The sequence below is a fragment of the Hibiscus syriacus genome, unplaced genomic scaffold (genome assembly GCF_006381635.1).
Source record: "Hibiscus syriacus cultivar Baekdansim isolate YM2019G1 unplaced genomic scaffold, ASM638163v2 tig00001644_pilon, whole genome shotgun sequence".
In the NCBI taxonomy this organism is placed as follows: domain Eukaryota; kingdom Viridiplantae; phylum Streptophyta; class Magnoliopsida; order Malvales; family Malvaceae; genus Hibiscus; species Hibiscus syriacus.
Window position 1 is genome coordinate 7,083,925 of NW_024061878.1, and position 9,638 is coordinate 7,093,562.

At 36.0% G+C, this 9,638-nt stretch overlaps 1 long non-coding RNA gene across 1 annotated transcript; it reads left to right on the forward strand.

Annotated features, from left to right (window-relative positions):
* The first annotated feature begins 2,297 nt into the window (after positions 1-2,297).
* Positions 2,298-3,968, forward strand: LOC120129076. The gene is made up of 4 exons (XR_005516696.1): positions 2,298-3,042; positions 3,201-3,239; positions 3,382-3,486; positions 3,900-3,968. It is a non-coding gene; the product is annotated as an uncharacterized LOC120129076 (long non-coding RNA).
* The last annotated feature ends 5,670 nt before the right edge of the window (positions 3,969-9,638 follow it).

The following is a 9,638-nucleotide window of genomic DNA, read 5'->3' on the forward strand; positions in this document are numbered from 1 at the left end:
TTTCTGTGCTTCTTCTTTTGTTTCCTTCTTTTGCTCTTCATTGAAATCCTCCAATCATTGCTCTTCCTTTTTTGCTTAACGGTTTTGTCCTCTGAGTAGTCGTGAGTTGTGAAGACTGTGTGAATTTGCTTTTTGTTTTTAATATAAAATTGGGATAGTTTGATTTGACCATGTAATGCATAATTGCATATACAGCTAACTATCGTGTTAGCGCTTTCCAAGAGTAATCTTCTTTTTGTATAAACTACATAACTGGACCTTGAACTTATAAAACGCTTATATTTTTGTCATCAAACCTTTAAAATTTGCAATATAATTACTAAACTATTCATTTGAGTTCATTGAGGCCACTATCTTCAATTTCCAATTTTCCATTATAAAAAGTTGATGACACATAATATTTTTCTTCTAATTTTTTAAAAAGATTTCTTCTAAATTGACATATGAGTTCATTGAGGTCACTTAAGAGCTTCATCATATTCCCAAGGTTAGCAAACCGTTCATGACCATCATTTCATCCAACTTTCAAACATCATAATCATGATCCACAATTAGACCAACTAAAAATCGAGCCACCATCACCAATTTCATTTGGTTACCATCCACATCCTCATCCACAACCACCAATAGCAACAAACAATAAAAAAAAATAGACAAGAATATTAAAAAAGGAGAATAAAAAAGGATATCCGTCTAACTCACTATGGGTAAGTTTTCAATGAACGAAACAGTCTTTGGTCAATCCTAATAATAGAAAGGTTTCATTTGACAAAAAGATTAACATAAATTCAATTTGTAGTTGATATGTCAAATAACATATAATCATTATATATTAATAAAAAAAGCCACATCATCTTGCTATCACTAAGTAAACAGTCGAGTGATCAAAAAAATTCAATGACTAAAATTTGATGAACAAATTTAAAAAATTTAAAATACGATAAATAAAATAAGAAAGAGACTAAAATTTAATGAGTAAACATGTAATTTATCCACTTTGAAATAGGCCTTTTTATAAAAAGTAACAATCAAATAATCCCCAAAAATTACGGCCACCGTTAAACACACTCACTTAGATAAGAATTTAGATTACATTTTTATAATGCAATGAAATTGTGACGTGTATAAAAGAAATAAAAATTACTTAATTTATTTATTTTTTTAAAGCAAATTTATGGGATTTTATTTAGCTACGAAAGAAGCACGAGGGGCGTATTTAAACGAGTATTCTAATTCGAGGGCCTATTATGAAATTTAGCCTAAAATAAAATACCAAAACTAAAGCTAAACCCTAAGGGGGTGTTTGGTTCAAGGAATGTGGGATTCCCATGGGATGGAAATTTCACATTCCCATGTTTGGTTGGCCGGGAATCTCATTCCCGGTAATGTTTTATTACCAATAGTAGATTTTTTGGGGTATATTACCGGGAATGTCATTACCTCCATTCCCTTAGGTATTGTAACATTACCGGCGTTTTGGACTAAAATACCCTTAAATTTTTATTTTTTTCAAAAATATCATTCTTCTGTCATTGAATAATAAAAATTCTACGAAGGTTAAATTACAAATTTATCCTTAAATTATTTTAGATTTACAAAAAAAATCTATAATTAAAATTTTATATGAAGTTTAGGGGTTAAATTTTTTTTACCCTTTCATTAAACATTTTTTATATTTTTAATTTTGTAAAAAAATTATATAAATATTATGAATTTAATTTTTTAAAGAAAATATATAAATATTTTACAATTTGTAATATTATACAAATATATAATAAGGACAATTTGATCAAATATACATTCTAATAATCTTTTATTCCTTTGACCAAACACGGTAATCTTACATTCCTGCTAAACCAACCAAACACAAAATACAACATTCCCAGTAATCCTATTCCCTGGTAATCTTTTATTCCCACTGGTAATCTTACATTCCGTGAACCAAACATCTTACATTCCGTGAACCAAACGCATCCTAAAAGAAAAAGCTGGATACGGAGGATTGAAGCAACATATAGCCGTCAGCTCGACAACATCTCCCAGTCCCCTCCCCTTGCCGGCCGCTCCTCCGCCCAAAGCCGCGCCTCCCTTGCATTGCTTGCTGGGTTTCTCCACCCACAGTTGAGCTGAAAGCTACCGAAATTAAACCCACAGCTAAGCCGACAATTACTGAGTTCACCCACATCAATTACTGTTGTAAGTTTTCTTTTGATACTGAAATCTTGTAATGTAAGGGCAAATATCTACTTTTTACTTATTCCATTTTAGTTTTACACGTTCTATATATCTTAATTAAATTTGATGTAAGATCTTTCTTTCTTTCTTTCTTTCTTTTTGTTCATCTTTTGATGGCTGTCTGGGCTATGCAAATCGGAGTCCTCTCTGTTTTTGTTATATTCCAATATGGATCCTATGATCTGAAACTTTTTTTTGATGTTTTCTATTCATCTCTGTTTCTCTTATTCATTCAGTAGAAGTTACAATATATGCAAATATTTGTATGTAGGTATACAAGTACATATCTATGCCTTTTGTCACTAGTCTTCTACATAGGTTCAATTATGTTATCTTTGATCCAGCTATTGTGAATTGTTTGTTAGCAGCATACTGAAACCCGAAACTGCTAATTATATTCCGTAGGCTTTATCGTCTATGCATGCTGGACGTCTATTTCTCATTCAATCTGTTGTACTCGTGGAAATGCTATAGTGTTTTTGAAGTGGAACATTATATCTGCTTATATGTTAGTGTTCCTTAGTTACCAGTCATTAAGGCGGGTTATTTGGATTGTGTCCTTTTTAGTTTTTATATTTGAATTTGTATGTTACTTCCTACACCAAGGAGACAGTTTTTGGTATTTTTATTTCTCTATTTCTCTGTAATTTGGTTAATCAATTTTCTGTTTTGATAGATGACAAGATGTTACATTGTTGCACTTGCATCTAAAAATTTTCATAAAGTCATCTAAATATTGTGTTTTTACGGGAACGGTTTGTTAAAAGAAGGCAGCGTCTCGTGGGGCCGAATTCTTCGACTTTGAAGGTGTGTATGCATTCTTATTGATGTCTTTACAAGATTCTGAAATAATCCCCTGAAAAAAGGCTATGTTGAGGCATGTATATACTATTACTATGAAGTGGTTTGCTGCGATGAACTCCTGAAACTCTTTTGTCTAATTCTCCCTTTCGTTACAAATGCAGGCACTTGAAATATTGACAGGCTGCTACATTCTTGTTCAGGTAATTGCATACCTTGCTTGTATTTTTTTTGGGTGGTTGAACTGCATTTTTTACTTTCAAAAAAAAAACTGCATTTTTTACTCCATGTTGAAATGGAGAACCAAAAACTGAAATTATTTTCATTTTCCACATTATGGAATAGGGAAACACTGTTGCAGCTATGGGTTCATTTAAAGGATTAAAACAAGTCAGGCGGATTGTGGAGGACTGCATAGAGAATAAAATGCATCCTGTATACCATATCAAGGTGCCAAAAACAAAACTTTGCTAGTTTTACTGGTGTTGCTTTAAATTATGTATATTAGATGTGTTTTCACATTGTATGAACATTCAAGTACGAAGCTAGGAATTTTGAGTAGGGGGCTGATATAGTGTTTTTTTGGGGGGGGGGGGGAGGGAGCTAAAAATTGTGTAAAAATGACAAATTGAATTATTGTCTCCGGAGGTTCTAAAAATGCAAATTTTCCTTGGAACAAAGATGCTAAAAGGGATTGAATTGAACTATTAATTATTGAAAGGGACAAAAAGTCCTATGGGACCATTTAACCAAACAATGCCAAGGCCCCTGCTTGCCACCCTTGGCTTATCCCTTCAATACCATCTCCTGTTTTTTCCGCATCTTACCACATCTTTCTTTTTGCTTCCCTTCCCGTAATCCAGATTCTCATGATGAAGAAAGAACTTGAGAAGGATCTGGCACTTAAAGATGAAAACTGGGACAGGTTTCTTGTAACACCCCCAACCCGTACCCGACCCGGATATGAGTCAGAGATACTACATTGACTTTAAAACACAACTCTTAACAAATAATAGTAAAATATTTGAACTTATATTAAGAAAATACGATAATATACATATTGTAATATAAGTTTATTAAAATATTCAGAGCATACACAACTTAACCCTTTAATTACATGCCAACTGCCATTTACATAACAAAATGACCTACTGATTAAGTTGCTTCTGATCTGGTGGTTGCAGGAGTAATGCTGTCAAGCTGCTTCACCTGTCTCGTCTATTTTCTCGGATCCTACGTGTGAAACACTCACACGCTAAGTCATCGACTTAGTGAGGCAATAATAATAACAAGGCGATGTAATGAAAATGTCATGATCATATGAGATGAGATGCAAACATGTACTTAATCAATGTAGTATACATCATCAATATCCATACCTGTAAGCGTATGACTGTAACATTCATGAATCTGTATTAATAAGTTTATTGGCCCATGATAGCATATTGAGAACCTAAGGTATCTGAGTAATGTGAGGTTGTGCACTATGCTGTCACCACAGCTCGTATAATTGCACCGAAGTGCCGCGTAGAATTTCACCGTAGTGCCATATAATGATGTCCATAAGGACCACATATAATTCCTTAAGAATCATATACATATACTAGGGATCAAGTATGTGTCTTTCCAAGACTTCACACATGTTCCACAGAATATATATATATCCCGAAGGACCGCGTAGAATTGCACCGTAGTGCCATATAATGATGTCCATAAGGACCACATAGAATTCCTTAAGAATCATATACATATACTAAGGATCAAGTATGTGTCTTTCAAGACCTCACACATGATGTGTGGCTAAATGAGGACTCCTTAAAAAGTCAATTTCCGAGAATATATGCTCTATCCAACAATAAGTGGGGAAAAGTTTCAGAGTTTGGAAGTACAATAGGCAATAAGTGGATTTGGAACATTCATATGAGAAGGAATATCTGTGACTGGGAGATGGAGCACTGGATTCGACTGATGACACTATTGGAGAATGTTGGGCTATCGGAATCGGTGGATGATTTTTTGGCATGGTCGAAAAAGGGTCATGGATTGTTTACGGCTAAAGCCTGCAGGTTGACACTTTCTTCTAACTCAGGGGGCAGTCTCATTTGGAAGAAATTCGTTTGGTCAGGTTTGGCCCCACCGAGAGTTGAAACATTCCTATGGCAGGTTTCCCATCGAAGACTGGCAGTCAGATCGGAGCTGATAAAAAGGGGTGTTACGTTGGAGGAGGTGTCTTGCCCGTTATGTGCTAAGCAAGAGGAAACAGTTCAGCATTTGTTTATCTCGTGTCAGGTTGCATGGGATTTATGGAGCAGTTTCTGGAGGTTATGGGGAGTCTCGGCAATTTTACCTAATGATCCAGCATCTTTGTTGTGTTCCTGGTCGGATTTAAGGCCAAAGTCATTAATATGGGCCTTTATACCGGGGGTAGTTCTTTGGTCACTATGGAAGGCTAGAAATTCGGTGGTTTTTGATGATGGGAAACTGGACAAACCTAATCTTTTCTTCATTTGCAGATTTAGGTTGGTTAAGTGGTTCCTTGCTAAATACCCAAATGATTTCATTCAGGTTGATTCTCTTGTTGGAGACCCGTCGCTTGCAGACAAGCACCAGACAAGGCACCATAAAAGGGTGAAGGTTCAGGAATGGCTTCCTCCTCCCCTACATTTTTTTAAGGTTAATGTTGATGGGGCGGTTAGTGGGGATGGCCTGTTAGGGGGAATGGGGGGTATTTTAAGGGACTCGGAAAGCAAAATCCTTGGGTCTTTCTCACTTGCTGTTGGTCCAGGTCCTCCTCCACTAGCTGAGATGAAAGCAATAGAGAAAGGCATTGAATTTTTTCTATCGTCGGAATGGGCGACTCAAGGAAGGTTAATTATTGAGAGTGATTGTAAGACAGTGGTGGATTGGATCTTACAATCGATTTCTTCTCCTCCTTTCCTTAGGTTACTGGTTCTAAAAATTGCGTCCTTAATCTCGGAGAGGGCGTTCATTATTAGACATATTCCGAGGAATTGTAATTGTGAGGCTGATACCTTAGCGAAACAGGGGATTGGCTGATCACACTTCATAGTTTTAGAGGTCATTCAGTGGGGTTTTGGGTTATTGTGGTTGTAGGGGATGTGGTAGTTTCGCTATTGTATAGGGGCGGACTGGTTGTGATAATTGGTCTGTATTTTTTATGGTGATTAGTCAGTCTGTGGGGTGTTTCTTATGTACTATGTTCTCTTGAGAAATAAAATCCTAAGGCACTCTTTTCCTCCCTTCACTGATTAAGGAACTTTCTCAAAAGTTCCATTAGTCAAGAATGGGGTTTTTAATGAGGCCTGTAATTCTTATAAAAAAAAATGTTCCAAAGAATATACATATGTCCCGAAGGACCGCGTAGACCCTCTACCCTTGGCATGCCAACTATACCTATAGTTCTCATCTACATAACATGGGCTTTTACATTTCACGTAGTCTATATCGCGTAGACATGTAAATTCTTACCTTTTCACATAGCTCATAACTTTTCCCACATATTCATGTCATATAATGCATTTTATATGAACTCATGTCATGTCTCATAATACAGAATATGCTCATGTACCAAGATATAAAATCTAGACTTATCACAAGTCTAAAATGGAGTATATTTCTATAATTATGCTATGCATATGCACTCACCTATATTTCTTTGCCTTTTCCTCGATCGATCCTACTTGTAGATTGTTCCCGAACTCGTGTAGGCTCGGTATCTACATAAACATAATTTTCAAGATGCTCATCAGATGTCTATGTCTTGAAATTAAGCTTTAATAGCTTACTAATTTAAGGAATTAATAGCTTAGTCTTTCTTTCTTTTTCTTTTCTTTTTCTCATGGGGGAATCGGTTCCCCCCCTGGGGGTATCGATTCCCCTCTAGCATTCTGGAAATTCATATTCGTTGAGGGGGTATCGGTTCCCCTTGAATGGGTACCGATTCCCCTAGCCCAAAAATCCTATTTTGAGCTCGAAAATCATCTCCTTTCAGCTCAAATATACATATTTCACTCCCTTTAATACTCTTAGCTTTCATACACTTAAACTAATTATTATCCATTCAATACCTCTAAAACTAAAAAAAAACTACTCATCCATATAGAATTGAAGAATCTTACTCCAATTCCAACTTGTTCTAATTTCAATTCTATTACCTCATACTTCTTAATTAACTTATTGACAAGTCAAAAATCTTATTCAAACTTCAAAAACTCATCCATATCAAAATTTCATCTAAAAACTCATTTTCCAAATCTATCTCTAAAACACTTATCTTGTTTTCTTAATGTCATATAAGCTTTCCTTTAGCTTATATAACATCCAAACTTTCATTTCCAATCTTAAAAATCAAAAGAAACTACCAAGGTTCAGATTCTTACCTTTACTTGCAAGCTCCACGTTTGGAGAAGGAAGAGAAGAAGATAAGAAAGAAGGAAGAAGAAATGAGAGGATTCTGGAATACTAATGCCCCACGTGGGTTCTAATATAACCCCGTAACATTTTTTTAATTATAATTTTTCCTTACAAATGACCATTTGGTCCTTACATTCATTTCATATTTACTAACCATTCTTTTTAAACTATATAATTATTCTACTTTAATCACCAACTGTTGAAACTTTGCAAATTAATCACTAACCCGGCATGGAGGATGTTACAAATCTCTCCCCCTTAAGAAAATTCGTCCTCGAATTTTCATTGCACGAACAAATGAGGGTATTGATGTCGCATATCTTCTTCACGCTCCCATGTTGCTTCTTCTACTTTGTGATTTCTCCACAACACTTTGACCAAAGGAATAGTCTTGTTCCTCAATTGCTTAACTTCATGTGCTAAAATTTGAATCGGTTCTTCCTCATAAGTCATATCCGGTTGTACCTCGATCTCTTCTGGATTTACGATATGGGAGGGATCCGATCGATATCTTCGAAGCATTGAAACGTGAAAGACATCATGTATCTTTTCCATCTCAAGTGGTAAAGCTAGCTGATATGCTACAGGTCATACTCTCTTTACAATCTCATATGGTCCAATAAACCGAGGACTCAATTTTCCTTTTCGACCAAATCTCAACACCTTCTTCCATGGAGACACTTTTAAAAACACTTTATCTCCAACTTGAAATTCAATTTCTTTCCTTTTTAGATCTGCATATGATTTCTGTCTGTCTGCTGCAGCTTTGAGATTACTCTGAATTATCAGGACCTTTTCTTCTATTTCCTGAATCAACTCAGGACCAAGCACTTCTTTATCTTTGAGCTCATACCAGTTCAAAGGCGTACGACATTTCCTTCCATAAAGGGCTTCATAGGGAGCCATTTTAATACTCGACTGATAGCTATTGTTGTAAGCGAACTCTGCCAGCGGTAAAAACTTTTCCCATGATCCTTTAAATTCCATTACGCATGCTCTCAACATATCTTCCAATATCTGAATAGTTCTCTCTGATTGCCCATCAGTATGAGGATGAAAAGCCGTACTAAAGTTTAAACGAGTTCCCAACGCTTCATGCAAAGATTTCCAGAATCTAGAAGTGAATCGAGGGTCTCGATCAGAGACTATGGAAACAGGTACTCCATGCAATCTAATAACTTCTCTAATATACAGCTCTGCATACTTTTCCATAGAGAAATCCGTTCTCACCGGAAGGAAATGCGCTGACTTAGTTAATCGATCAACAATTACCCAGATTGATTCTCTTTTGTTCGGAGTCAAGGGTAACCCCGAAACAAAATCCATCGTAACATTTTTCCATTTCCATTGAGGAATGAAAAGCGGTTGCAATAATCCTGATGGAACTTGATGCTCGGCTTTGACTTGTTGACATATCAAACACTTAGACACAAATTCGATGATGCTTCGCTTCATCCCTGACCACCAAAATCGATTCTTCAAATCCATATACATCTTGGTTCCACCCGGGTGCATCGTTAACGGACTGCAATGAGCCTCTGATAAAATTTCTTTCTTCAAGTCGTCATTGTCGGGTATTACAATTCTTCCTTTACAATATAGATTTCCATCTGACTTAATCTCAAAGTTTTTAATCTCTTTGTTCTTTACTTGTTCAATTCTTTTCAAACACATTTCATCTTTACTTTGCAATTCTCCTATTCGTTCCAACCATGCTGGTTTAAGGGTTAATTCTGCACAAAGACCACCGTCTCCCGTTAAAGATAATCTTGCATCCATAGCTCGTAAAGCTGCAAACGTCTTTCTACTCAGAGCATCTGCTACCACATTGGCCTTTCCGGGATGATAGTCAATTATCACATCATAATCCTTTAAGAACTCTACCCATCTACGTTGTCTCAAATTCAATTCTTTTTGAGTCATCAGGTACTTCAGGCTCTTATGATCCGTATATAAGTAACAACGCTCCCCATAAAGATAATGACGCCAAATCCTGAGAGCGAATACTACAGCAGCCATTTCTAAATCATGAGTGGGGTAATTCCTTTCATGTGGTTTCAACTGCCTCGATGCGTACGCTACCACCTTTCCTTCTTGCATTAATACACACCCCAACCCGTTATGGGATGCGTCACTATATACTACAAAATTCTTGCCAGATTCCGGTT